This window comes from Kogia breviceps, chromosome X, assembly GCF_026419965.1.
Source record: "Kogia breviceps isolate mKogBre1 chromosome X, mKogBre1 haplotype 1, whole genome shotgun sequence".
Classification (NCBI taxonomy): domain Eukaryota; kingdom Metazoa; phylum Chordata; class Mammalia; order Artiodactyla; family Physeteridae; genus Kogia; species Kogia breviceps.
Window position 1 is genome coordinate 93,430,904 of NC_081330.1, and position 13,999 is coordinate 93,444,902.

The 13,999-nt window shown below is 36.7% G+C and overlaps 1 protein-coding gene across 1 annotated transcript in view; it reads left to right on the forward strand.

Moving 5' to 3' along the window:
- The first annotated feature begins 231 nt into the window (after window positions 1-231).
- The window catches only part of ZNF41 (zinc finger protein 41), a 57,784-nt gene continuing 44,016 nt past the window's right edge, over window positions 232-13,999 (forward strand). The window contains 1 exon segment of the mRNA XM_059050579.2: window positions 232-404. The gene's annotated coding sequence lies outside the window, so the exon portion shown is untranslated.

Below are 13,999 nucleotides of genomic sequence, written 5' to 3' on the forward strand. Positions count from 1 at the left end.
GGCGAAAATTACAAATTAGCACTTGAAACTGAACACTAATGAAAATGCAACAAATCAAAACTTGGATCTTTAGAAAAGAAGTTTAAACTTCATGCTTCTATAAGGAAACTGGGAAGGCTGATTACTCGAGTTTTTAAAAAATTGGATGACATGCCCCACCACTGATGTCACAAGACCCCCCTCCCCCCGCCCAGCTCAATGGCTCCCTGCACAGATGCTTGGTTTCTGGCGCTCAATCACCTCAGCTCCCTGCGCCCAGACTGGTTAAACTCTCGCTGCGGGCGACTTCCGCTTCCTGGCCTAAATCTGACACGTACTATTCCCCCCGTGGCAACTACCCAGGGTCGGTGACAGCCAGAGCCGGGCGATGCCCCCAGCCGACGGGTGGACAGAGGCGCCGTCAGGTGGGCACGTAGCGGCGCCCCGGGCCCTGCCGCCGCGAGCCGCCTGCGCCGATCGGGGGCCGTTCCGCACCCCGAGAAGTGGAGCGGGGGCTGGGGCGGGGTCCGGCCAGTGTCTGGGCTGGTGCCTTGGAGGTGTCTTTCTAGCTAGGATGGGGGAGAGGCGCAAGGGGGGTTGCAACGCGCGAAGATGCCGCGACTCCCCGGGGATACAGCTTGAGGGCGGGGCCCCGAGCGCAGAGAAGGGAAGGCTCCAGGCCCGCGCCTCGGGGTAATGGTGGAGCATGCGGCGCAGGAGGGAGGAGTCCAGGATCCGCAGCCGGATCTGCTGGGCCCGATCGGCTCCCGGGAAGCCCCACCGGGGAAGGTCTGGCGGGGGACCGCTGGCTCCGGCGCAGCAGAGATGCCCACTCTCCCAAGATGGCGACTCCCGGAGAGACACTCCCAAGGGGACAGCCATGTTAGTGGCCTGACAAAGTCACTAAAGAAAATCGGAAAGCCCGCCTCTCCTCCGACACACACAGACACGCACACGCACTGACACCTTGTGAGTGCACCCAGTGTAATTGGGGGCTAACGGCCGCTTCTGCGCCGACACTGAGCATGTGCAGTGCGAAGTCCAGAAACGTGGGAGTCCCGCAGAGGCAGTTTCAATACTTCTGGCTCCGGGACTGAGTTTAACAGAGGCGGCGATTTAGGGCCAGTAGAACGTTGACATAATTATGGGGGTGCTACGACATGGCTTTCGGGCTCAGTGATGGTACTCTGTGGGGTGAGTGATGGGGCTTCTCTGGAGTCATTTATGAGGAGGTGCGTAGAGTGATAGGGGTTTGTGGGTGAATGGTGGGGGCAGTGGGGAAAGTAATAGGTAGTCTGTGGGGTGAGTATTAGGGGGTCTGTGAGGTCATAGTGATGCAGGGTCTATAGGGTGAGCAGGAAGCATCGGTGAGGTGAGCGATGAGGAGTCTGTGGGGTGAGTGATGAGGATCCTCGGAGGCCACTGATGGGGTATGTGGAGTAAGTGACTGGGTCTGTGGGATAAGCGATGGAGGTTTGTGGGGTGAGTGATCAGGCGTTAAGTGCAGTAAGGAATGGGGACTGTGGTGTGAGTGCTACAGTCTCAGAGGTGTGATGTGTGCTCTTTGGGGTTAGTGCTGGAGTTCCTGTGCGGCGAAGGATGGGGGTTCTGTGGGGTGTCGTAGGGGGTTAGCGGGGTAAGTGATGGAGGGGTCTGTGAGATGAATGATGGGAGTTCAGTGGGGTAAGTGATGAGGGTCTTTGAGGAGAGTAATGGGTGGTCTGTGGAGTGAATGATGGAGAGCCTGTGGAGTGAGTAATGGAGTGAATGAGTGAGTGAGTGATGGAGAATTTTTGAGGTGAGTGATGAGGGCCGTGGGCTGAGTGCTGCAGAGTCTATGAGGTATATGATGGGGTTTATTGGGTGGATGGTCAAGGCTTCTGTGGTGTGAGTGATGGAGCTCTGTGGGTGGTCTTAGGATTGAGATGGGATTGTTTCAAAAACCTACCTTTGATTTTTTTCTTCCTCCTGTATCTTTGTTTTCTGTGTCATTAGTTTCTGCCCTTGATTTCATTATTTCTTTTCTTTGGGTTTTTTCTTTTATTCTTATTTTTAAATTCCTAAATTGAATGCTTATCTCATTAATATTCTACCATTTTCTTTTACAGTATAAGCATTAAGTTCATGAATTTTTCTCTAAGAACACTTTAGCTCCATGTCACAAGTGTTGATATGTAACATTTCCACCATAGTTTATTAATAATGTTTTCTAATTTTTGTTGTGGTTTTCTCTCTGATCCCTTAGTTATTTAGATATGAGATTTTGATTTCCCAAAAAGTTGTAATTTTTTTTATTGATTTCTAAATTATAGCCAGAGACTGTCATCTGAGTGATTATTAGGTGCAGGAATGGATGTTCCTTGAAGTGGATGGTATGTACTGAAATTTAAGTCCAAAACTTTTGTAAAATTGCAACTCCCACCAGCAACATATAAAAGGGCTCTTTTCCAAAATCATCTACCACACTGAATGTTGCTGCACTTTTTAATTTCTGCCATTCTGAGGGCCAAACACAGCAGTATGTAGCTTACCTTGATGTGCATTTTCCTGACAACTGGTGGCTGAATATCTTCTCATATTTATTGGCCTTTAAAATGTATTTTTAAAAATTTTCATATCCTTTGCTCTTTTTTTCCTTTATGTAGTTTATCTTACTAATTTGTGGATATTAACCTTCTGTCATTTATTGTAATTTTTTCCCTTTATCTTTCTTTGTATCTTGATTTTTGAAAGGTGTATTCACATATAATTAGAAAAAAAATTATCTGATTAGGTAATTCTTCCTTAATAAGTTCTGAATATCATGTCTTGCCTAGTGGGTTCTCCCTGCTTTGTGCTTAAATAAATACATGCCTTAAATTTAAATTTTTATTGTTTTAAAGTTAAATTGTAATCCAACTGGAAAATTCTGGTGTGTGGTGTGAGATGAGATCAAAGTCTCTGTCTTTCATTTGGATAGAAAATTTGCCAGCACCAATCATTAAATAAATACCCTTTTCTAACTCAGTTAAATGCCACTTTTGTCACATAAATTCCCAAATGTATATCGTTCTATTTCTGAACTCTATTTTTTCTTCTGATATATGTATCTACTCCCTTTCAAAAAATGGTTTTGACTTTAGAAATACTTTTAATATTGAATAGTGCTAATCCCCTCACTGTTCCTTTTTTTTTTTGGTTGTTTTCTTCAATCTTTTTTAGCATTTATTCTTCCACATAAATGTTTAAAACATTTTATTTCACTTCAAAAGCAATGATTAAAACTATATTTTATAATTTTCTTCTTATAGATTCAGAACCTTTTTTGAAAAGTTCATTCTTAAATATTCTAAATTTGATATCATCACAGTGAATAGCACATTTCTCTATTTCCATGGAAATAATACATAAATTTTAAAATTTTTATTTCTTTTTTGCATTTTATTTCTTATCCAATCCAGTTATCACATTCTCATGTGAATTCTAGTTGCCTTTTATGGTCTCTTAGTTTTCCTAGATATAATATGTCACATCCAATTAACAATGATACTCTCTCTTCCTTTCAAATATTTATTCTGATTACTTCATCTTCTCCTATTGTATTAGCTAGAGCTTTCAGAACAATGTTGAGTGATACTTGATAGAGGGTATCCCTATCTTGTTGCTAATTTGAAAGTGAAGGGTATTCATTCATTCATTCAACAAACATTTGTTGAATACCTTCACCTTTCCAGATACTGGGTTTGAAATCCTGCATGGCCACTTACTAGCTACATGATCTTTTTTTTCCTAACAGCTTTATTGATATAATTCACCTACCATAAACTTCACCATTTAAAGCTTACAATTCAATGGTTGTTAGTATATTCAAGGAGTTGTGCAAACCACTGTCATAATCCAATTTTAGAACATTTCATCACCCCAAAAGGAAACATTGTACTCATTCCTCATTCCCACCCCATACCTCCAGCTGCAGACAGCCACTAATTTACTTTCTGTTTCTATAAATTTGCCTATTCTAGACCTTTCATAAACATGGAATCAAACAATATATGATCTTTGGTGACTATCTTCTTTCACTTAGCATGTTTTTAAGATTCATCTGTGCTATAGCTTGTATCAGTACTTCATTCTTTATTACTGAATAATATTCCTTTGTATGGATATACCACAGTTTGTTTATCCATTCATCAGCTGATGGACATTTGGGTTGTTTTCACTTTTTGGTTACTATGAATAATGTTGATGTGAACATTTGTGTACAAGTTTTTGTGTGGATGTATGTTTTCGTTTCTCTCGGAAGTGGAATTGCTAGATCATATGGTACCTTTGAAGAACTGCCAAACTGGTTTTGGCATTTTACATCCCACAGCAATATATGAAGGTTCCAATGTGTCATATCCTCATCAACACTTAACAAGTCTTTTTTTTTTATTCTAGCCATCTTAGTGGGTGTGAAGTGGTATCTCATTGTGGTTTTGATTTCTATTTCCCTAATGAATGTTGAGCAACTTTTCATGTTTGCAATGGACTAAATGTTTATGTGTCCCTCCCATTCTATGTTGAAATCCTAACCCACGGTGTGATGGTATAAGGAGGTGAGGCCTTTTGGAGGTGATTAGGTCATGAGGGTGAAGCCCTCATGAATGGGATTAGTACCCTTATAAAAGAAACCTCAGAGAGCCCCCTTCCACCTTTTGCCATGTGAGGACACAACAAGAAGATAGCCATCTATGAATCGGGAGGCAGGTTCTCACCAGACACCCAATCTGCTGACATTTGAGCTTGGATTTCCCAGCCTCCAGAACTGTAAGAAATAAATGTTTGCTGTTTAAGCCACCCAGTTTATTGTAGTTCATTACAGCAGCCTGAACACACTAAGACAATGTGTTTAATTGACCATTTGTATGTCTTCTCTGGAGAAATATTGGTTCAAATTCTTTGCCTATTTTTTAACTGGATTATTTGTCTTTGTATCATTGAGTTGTAAGCATCCTTTATATATTCTGTACACAAGTCCCTGGTCAGATATGTGATTTGCATATATTTTCTCCCATTTTATGGGTGTCTTTTCACTTTCTTGGTGGTGACCTTGTAGCACAAAAGTTTTTAATTTTTATGAAGTCTAATTTATCTATTTTTGTTATTGTTGCTTGTGCTTTTTAAAAAACATCTTTATTGGCGTATAATTGCTTTACATTATTGTGTTAGTTTATGCTGTATAACAAAGTGAATCAGCTATACATATACATATATCCCCATATCCCCTCCCTCTTGCGTCTCCCTCCCACCCTCCCTATCCCACCCCTCTAGGTGGACACAAAGCACCGAGCTGGTCTCCCTATGCTATTTGGCTGCTTCCCACTAGCTATCAGTTTTACATTTGATAGTGTATATATGTCCATGACACTCTTTCACTTTGTCCCAGTTGCTTGTGCTTTTGATGTCATAGATGTTCCTTTCCCCATTGAATTGTATTGAAACCCTTATCTAAACTCAACTGAACATGAGTGTAAAGGCTTATTTATGAACTCTCAATTCTATTTCACTCATCTGTATGCCTCCTTTATGCCAGTACCATGCTGTGTTGATTTATGTAGCTTTGTAGCAAGTTTTGAAATAGAGAAATGTGTGTCCTCCAACTATGTTCTTATTCAGTGTTTTGACTATTCAGGTTCCTTGCATTTCTATCTGAATTTCAGGATGAGCTCATTACCCTCTGCAAAAATGCCCCTGGGATTTTGATAGGGATTGTGTTGAACCTGTACAACATTTAGGGGGATATTGCCATTTTAATGATATTAAAGTCTTTTTATCTGGGCATTTTTTTAGCATAATGTTTTCTGGTGATTTTGGGGGTAGTTGTAATATTTACACAGTTCTTTAATGTTCTTATTTTAATTTGTATTTTTATTAGGAATAACTCCTGAATTGTGTCAGATGCTTTTTGATATTAACAGCCTTTTGTTATTATTCTCTTTAATTGGTTGTTGTAATGAATTACATTGACGTGTAATGTGGCCGCATCTTTGCCTTCCTGGAAGAATTCTGTTTGGTCAAGGGGAATTTTTCTTATAAAATACATTTGGATTTGAATTAGTAATATTTTATTTAAAATTTTTGCCACTATAAGAAAATTGCTTATAGTTTTCTTTTTTCTTTTTTTTTTTTGTACTATATTTAACATGGGTTGGTATTAAGGTTATGGCAGTTTTTAAAAGGAATTCAGGAGATTTCTATCTTTTTATATGTTAAAATGGCATAGAAATTATCTTCTTTTTAAAGTTCAGCTATAAACACACTTAGAACTGGTGCCTTTTAAAATGGTAAATTTTAATTATTTTATTTTCTCTAATTACTGGTCTTTACACATTTCTTCTTTAGGGGGTTTTAATTTTGGTGGTTTATGTTTGCTAGGGATTTTATATTTTCATAGAGCTGCACATAATGCTTAAATTATTCTGGTCACTTCCACATCTGTGGTAGTAGTTCCTTTTTCATTCCTAAAACTGTGTGAATATATGTGTGATATGTGAGTGTGTGTGTGTGTACACGTATATTTCCTTCTCTTTTACCTTTATCAGGTTTCTCATGAATATTTTATTTTCTTTTTCTAATTTCTTAAGTTTAGCACTTAATTCATTTATCTTTGGCTTTTCTTTTTAAATATTAAAAACATTTTAGGCTAAAATATCCCTTAAATATAACTTTAGCCATGTCTCAAAATTAGGTATGAAGTTTATAATTTTATTATTGAATTTATCTTCAATTCTGCCATGTTTGTCTATTTGTTTAATTATTTATTGGCTGCACCATGTGGCATGTGAGATCTTAGTTCACTGACCAGGGATCGAACCCGCGCCCCCTGCAATGGAAACTCAGAGTCTTAACCACTGGACTTCCAGTGAAGTCCCAATCCTGCCATGTTTAGAGACTATTTCTTTTTCCCCCAGCTTTATTGAGACATACTTGACATACAACATTGTATAAGTTTAAGGTGTACAGTGTGTTGATTCGATACATTTGTATATTGCGAAATGATTATCACCATAGTGTTAGATAACACTTCCATCATGTCACATAATTACCACTTTGTGTGTGTGTGTGATAAGAACATTTAAGATCTACTCTCTAGACAATATTCGAGTATATGATACTATATCATTAGCAATAATCTCCATGTTGTACCTTAGATTTTCAGAACTTGTTTATCTTATAACTGGAAGTTTGTACCCTTTGACCAACATGTCCCCATTTCCCCCACCCCCCAGCCCCTAGTAACCATCACTCTACTTAGAGAATATTTCTTTCTTTCTTTTTTTAAATTGAAGTATAGTTGATTTACAATGTTGTGTTAGTTTCAGGTGTACAACAAAGTTTTTCAGTTATATATATATTTTTTCAGATTATTTTCCATTATAGGTTATTACAAGATATTGTATATAGTTGCCTGTGCTATGCAGTAAATTCTTATTATCTATTTTATGTGTAGTAGTTTGTATCTGTAAAGACTATTTCTTAACTGCAAACTAGTTTTGGTCATTTGGTTATCTTTTAATTCTGTATTTTTTATTGAAATATAATTGTCATATAACATTGTGTAAGTTTAAGGTATACAGTGTTTTGATTTGATATGTTTATAAATTTATAAATTACAACATGATTACCACAGTAGCTTTAGTTAACACCTCCATCCTGTCACATAATTATCATTTCTTTTCTGTGGTGAGGATGTTTAAGACATAGTCTCTTAGCAATTTTGATTCTATATTTCTGATTTTTGTAGGATTGTTGTCAATATAGCCTGCCAAAACTCTAATTTTTAAGAAATATCAACATTTTTTTATTTGAGTCCAAGTTACACAATTTAAAAAGTTTTTTTAACTGTGCCATGAGTCTAAAAGAAGAGTATATTAATTGGAAAGAATTAAATCTAGCACTGATTATATTTTTCAAATCCTCTTTACTTCTTTTTTTGGTCTACTTGACCCATTATATTATAATAAAATTTCCCAGCATAATTGTGATTTTTAAAAACTCTTTATTATGAAATAATTATAGATTCATACGAAGTTGAAAACATAAGACAGAGAAATCCCATGTACCCTTTACCCAGTTCCCCCCAATAGTTATATCTTATAAAATCATAATACAGTATAAAAATTTAACATTGGTACAATGTATGTGCCTAATTCCTTGTCATTTTTCCATGTGTGTAGATTCATGTAACGACCACCACAATCAAGATACAGAGCTATTACCCTTTTTGTACTTTTCACCCCCACCGTCATCCCTAACCTTTGGCCACCAATAATCTGTTTTCCATCTCTATAATTTTGTTATTTTGAGAATGTTACATAAATGGAACAATACAGTATGTGGCCTTTGAGATTGTCTTTTTTTTTACTCAGCATAATGTCCTTGAAAACCATCCTTACAACTATCGTAATGATAGTTCATTTCTTTTTATTGCTGAGTAGTATTCCATATTATAGATGTACTACAGTTTGTTTAACTATTCACCTACTGCGGGACATTTTGGTTGTCCCCAGTTTGGAGCTATTACAAATAAAATTGCTATGAACAATTGTACAGATTTTTGCGTACATGTAAGATTTCATTTCTCTAGAATGAATGCCGAGAAGTGCAGTTGCTGGGTCACTTTTTTAAAGAAACTGCCAAACTGTTTTCCAGAGTGTCTGTACCACTTTACATTCCCACTGACAACATATGAGAGATCATTTTTCTGCATTTTCTCTAGAATTTGGTATTGTTGCTATTTAAAACATTTTTAGCTGTTGTAATAGGTGTGCAGTGATTATATCATCATTGTCTTAATTTGCATTTCCTTAATGGCTAATGACATTGAACATCTTAAAATTTTTTTTTTATTTTTACACACTTTTAAAAGTTTACTTTCCACTTACAGTTATTACGAAATATAGGCTATATTCCCCGTGTTGTACAATACACCTTTGAGCCTATCTTACACCCAATAGTTTGTACCTTCCACTCTCAGACCCCTATATTGCCCCTCTTCCCCACACTGGTAACCACTAGTTTGTTCTCTATATCTGTGAGTCCACTGCTTTTTTGTTTTATTCACCAGTTCATTGTATTTTTTAGATTCCACATATAAGCAATATCATACAGTATTTATCTTTCTCTATTTGACTTATTTCACTTAGCATAATGCCCTCCAAGTTCATCCATGTTGCTGCAATGGCAAAATTTCATTATTTTTTATGGCTGAGTTGTATTCCATTGTGTGTATATATATATATATATATATATATATATATATATATATATATATATTCATCTGTTGATGGACACAGGTGGTTTCCATGTTTTAGCTATTGTGAATAGTGCTGCTATGAACATTGGGGTTTATGTATCTTTTCAAATTAGTATTTTTGTTTTTTTCAGATATATATCCAGGAGTGGAATTGCTGGGTCATATGGTAGTTCTATTTTTAGTTTTCTGAGAAACCTCCATACCATTTTCCACAGTGGCTACACCAGTTTACATTCCCACCAACAGTGTACAAGGGTTCCTTTTTCTCCACAAACTTGCCAACATTTGTTTTTTGTAGACTTTTTGATAATAGCTCTTCTGACAGGTGTGAGGTGATATCTCATTGTGGTTTTGATTTGCATTTCCCTGATGATTAGTGATGTTGAGCATCTTTTCATGTGCCTGTTGGACATCTGCATTTCTTCTTTGGAAAAATGTCTGTTCAGTTCTTCTGCTCATTTTTTAATTGTTTTTTTTTTTGTTTTTTTGATGTTGAGTTGTATGAGCTGTTTATATATGTTGGATATTAATACTTTTATCAGTCACCTCATTTGCAAATATTTTCTCCCATTCAGTAGGTTGTCTTTTCATTTTGTCGATGGTTTCCTTTACTGTACAAAAGCTTTGAACATCTTTTTAAACATTGACATTGAACATCCTTTAATATTTTTTTTACTTAAAATATATTTTGAGATATAGATTCACATGCAGTTGTAAGAAATAATACAGTGATCCCTGTGCACTTTGCCCAATTTCCTCCAATGGTGACATTTTACAAAATTAAAGTATAATATGCCAACCAGAATTTTGACCTTGATACAATTCAACCATCTTATCCAGATTTCCCCAGTTTTACTCATACATGTATGTGTATATGCATGTACCAAGTTTTATACAATTTTATCACCTGTGTAGGTTTGTGTATCCATCACCATAGTCAAAATACTGAACAGATCCAACATCACAAGGATCCCTAGTGTTGCCCTTTTATAACCACACTTATTTCCCTCCTGTCTCCACTACCCTTGGAAACTACTAACCTGTGCTCCATGTCTAAAATTTTTCATTTCAAAATTGTTATATTAATCAAATCATACAGTATATAAACTTTTGAGGTTGGCTTTTTTCACTTAGCATCATGTTCTTAAAAACCATCCAAGTAGCGTGAGTATCAACAGTTCATTCCTTTTTCTTGTTGAATAGCACTCCTTGGGGTGGATGTACCACAGTTTGTTTAACCAGTCACTTGTTGAAGGACATCTGGACTGATTCCAGTTTTGAGCTATTACCAGTAAAGCTGCTATGAACATTCATGTACAGATTTTTTGTGTAAACATAAGCTTTCATGTCTCTGGGATAAATGCTCAAGAGTACTATTGCTGGGCCGTATGGTAATTGCATGCTTAGTTTTATAAGAAACTACCAAACCGTTTCCCACCAGCAGTGTAGGAGAGATAAAGTTTTTCTGCAACCTCATCAGCATTTTGTGTTGTCACTGTTTTTTATTTTAGTCATTCTGACATATGTATAGTGATATCTCGTTGTATTTTTCATTTTCATTTCCCTGGGAAATAATATGGAACCCCTTTTCATATGCTTATTTGCCATCTGTATATCCTCTTTGGTGAAATGTTTGCTCATGCATTTTGCCTATTTTCTAATTGAATTGTTTGGATGATTTTACTGCTCAGTTTTGAGAGTTCTTTACATATTCTAGAAACCAGTCTTTTGTCAGATATGTTGTCTTCAAGTATTTTTCCCAGTCAGTAGCTTGGCTTTTCATCCTCTTCATCCTTTCCATCCTTTGGTCTTCTTCAGAGCAAAAGTTTTTAAATTTTTGGCAAGACCCGGTTTATCAGTGTTTCCTTTTATGGATTATGCTTTTGGTGTCCATCTAAAAACTTTGTCATTCTCTGATTCTCTGACAGCAACTGAATGTCCAACAATTCAATTCAATTTTGACACTACCTACCTGGAGTTAGCATCAGATCCCATAAGTTAAAGGGCTCAATCCCACAAGACTGCCCCCACTTCAGATGCCAGTCACTGCAAGTCCCAGGCCACCCATACTTCTGATTTACCGGCTATAAATTGGGGGTTCCCAGGACCTCTTCTTCAGGTTCAATAATTTGCTAGAATACCTCACAGAGATCAGGAAAACACTATGTTTACCAGTTTATTATAAAGGATACAACTCAGGAACAGCCAGATGGAAGAGATACACAGGGCAAGGTATGGGGGGAGAGGCACAGAGCTTCCATGCCCTCTCTGGACATGCCTTCCTCCCAGCACATCTGTGTTCAACCTGGAAGCTCTCCAAACCTCATCATTTAGGGATTTTTCTGGAGGGGTTTATATGGAGGCTCCATCATGTAGAAACCATTGATTAAATCATTGGCCATTGGTGATTGAACTCAATCTCCAGCTCCTCTCCCCCTCCCTAGGAGGGAGGTGGGGGGGGGGAGTGGGACTGAAAGTTTCAACCCTCTAATCAAGCCCTATAACCAAATGATTGGTTCCTTTGGCAACCAGCCCCCACCCTAAAGTTATCTAAGAACCCACCAAGAGTCCCTTCATCAGCATAAACTCAGGCATGTTGGAAGGGGCTTCTAAGGAATAACAAACTAACGAAAGATGCTCTTATCACTCCTATCACTTAAGAAATCTCAGGGCTTTTAAGAGATCTATCTGTGCCAGGAACAAAACCCAAATATATATTGCTTATCATACCACACTCTGTCTAGCCCTAAATCCTTAAGATTTTCTCCTATGTTTCTTCTAAAAATTTTATAGTTTTACATTTTACATTTAAGTCTGTGATCCATTTTGAGTTAATTTTTGTGTAAGAAGTGAGGTTTAGGTTGAGGTTCCTTTTGTCCTGAATGTACAGTTGTTCTAGCACCATTGATTTGTTTTGCATCTTTGTAAAAATATCAGTTGGCCATACTTACATGGGACTATTTCTGGATCCTCTATTCCGTTCCATTGATCTGTGTCTGTTCCTCTGCCAGAACCACAATCTTAATTACTGTACCCATGCATTAAGCTTTAATATCTATTAGAGAGATTCTCCCACTTTATTCTTCTTCAAGACTGGTTTAGCTATTCTAGGGGCTGTGCCTTTCCATATAGATGTTAGAATATGCTTGTCTGTGGATGTTGAACATATTCTCATGTGCTTATTTGCCCTCCATATATTCTTTTTGGTGAAATGTCTCTTCATGCCTTTTGCCTGTTTTCTAATTGGGTTGTTTGTTTCTTCAATGTTGAATTTTGAGAGTTCTTATTATGTTATAGATATGAATCTTTTGTCAAATAAGGGGTTTGTGAATATTTTCTCTCAGTCTGCAGCTTGTCGTTTCAGCCTCTTAAGAGTGTCTTTTGTAGAGTCACAATTTTTAATTTTGATGAAGTCAAATTTATCTATTTTTTCTTTTAAAAGATTATGTTTTTGGTGTCATATCTAAGAACTCTTCATTAAGCCCTAAGTCCTGATGATTTTCTCTTCTGTTGTCTTCCAACAGTTTTATAGTTTTACGTTTTACATATAAATCTATGATCCATTTTGGGTTAATTTTTTATAAAGTGTGATATTTAGAATAAGATTCATTTTTGGTTTTTGTTTCATTTTTGTTTGTTTGTTTTTTGCTTATGAGTCTCCTATTACTCTAGCACCATTTGTTGAAAAGACATTGAATTGTTTTTGTACCTTTGTAAAAAAAATAGTTGACTATGCTTGTTTCTGGGTCCTCTATTCTGTTCCGTTAATATATGTGCCTATCCCTTCATCTATACCACATTGTCTTGATTCCTATAGTTAAATTAAAAGTATTGAAATCAGGTAGATTTATTTCTCCCACTTTATTCTTTGTCAGAATTGTTTTAGCTATTCTAGATCCACTGTCTTTCTGCATAGATTTTAGAATAATTTTGCCTATATCTACAAAAATTCTTGCTGAGATTTTGATAGAAATTATATTAAGTCATATATCAACTTGTGGAAAATTGGTATTTTTACTAAGTTGAGGCTACCAAGCCATAAACACAGTATCTCTGTCCATTTATTTAGATCTTTGTTGATTTCTTTCGTCAACATTTTGTAGTTTTCAGCATATGAGCCCTCTACATGTTTTGTTACATTTACACCTAAATATTTCATTTTCTGAGTGATATAAAGTATTGTTTTATGTTTTGGTTTTGGTTTTGGTTTGTTTTTTTTTTCGCTGCGGGATCTTAGTTCCCAGACCAGGGATTGAACCCGTGCCCCCTGCAGTGGAAATGTGGAGTCTTAACTGCTGGACTGCCAGGGAAATCCCTAAAGTATTGTATTTTTAACTTGTTTCATTATGTTCATTTGCAGTGTGTAAAAATACACCTGCTTTTTTGTTTGTTTCCAGGACAGAGTATGTCTTTATATTGTTAGAAAAGTCATATCCACCAGATACAATGGCTGTTTACATTGAAAGTTCTGCATCAACTTTAACAAAAACATAGACTCTGTCCATTTCCCCTATTTTAGATTACAAGCAGTCTTCTTAAATCGATTTTGAAAGAAGACATATAATAAATAAATTAATTAAAATTATTTAATTATAACATACTCCACATGGAATACCATCCTCCTAGTACTTCACCATGATTTCATGTAGTTTCGTTCCAGTGCGATTATTTTGCACTCTTCTTTAGGAATATTTCTGTCTGAGGATGACCTTGCTTGCATTTGGCTGTGTCCCAGGTTTCCTT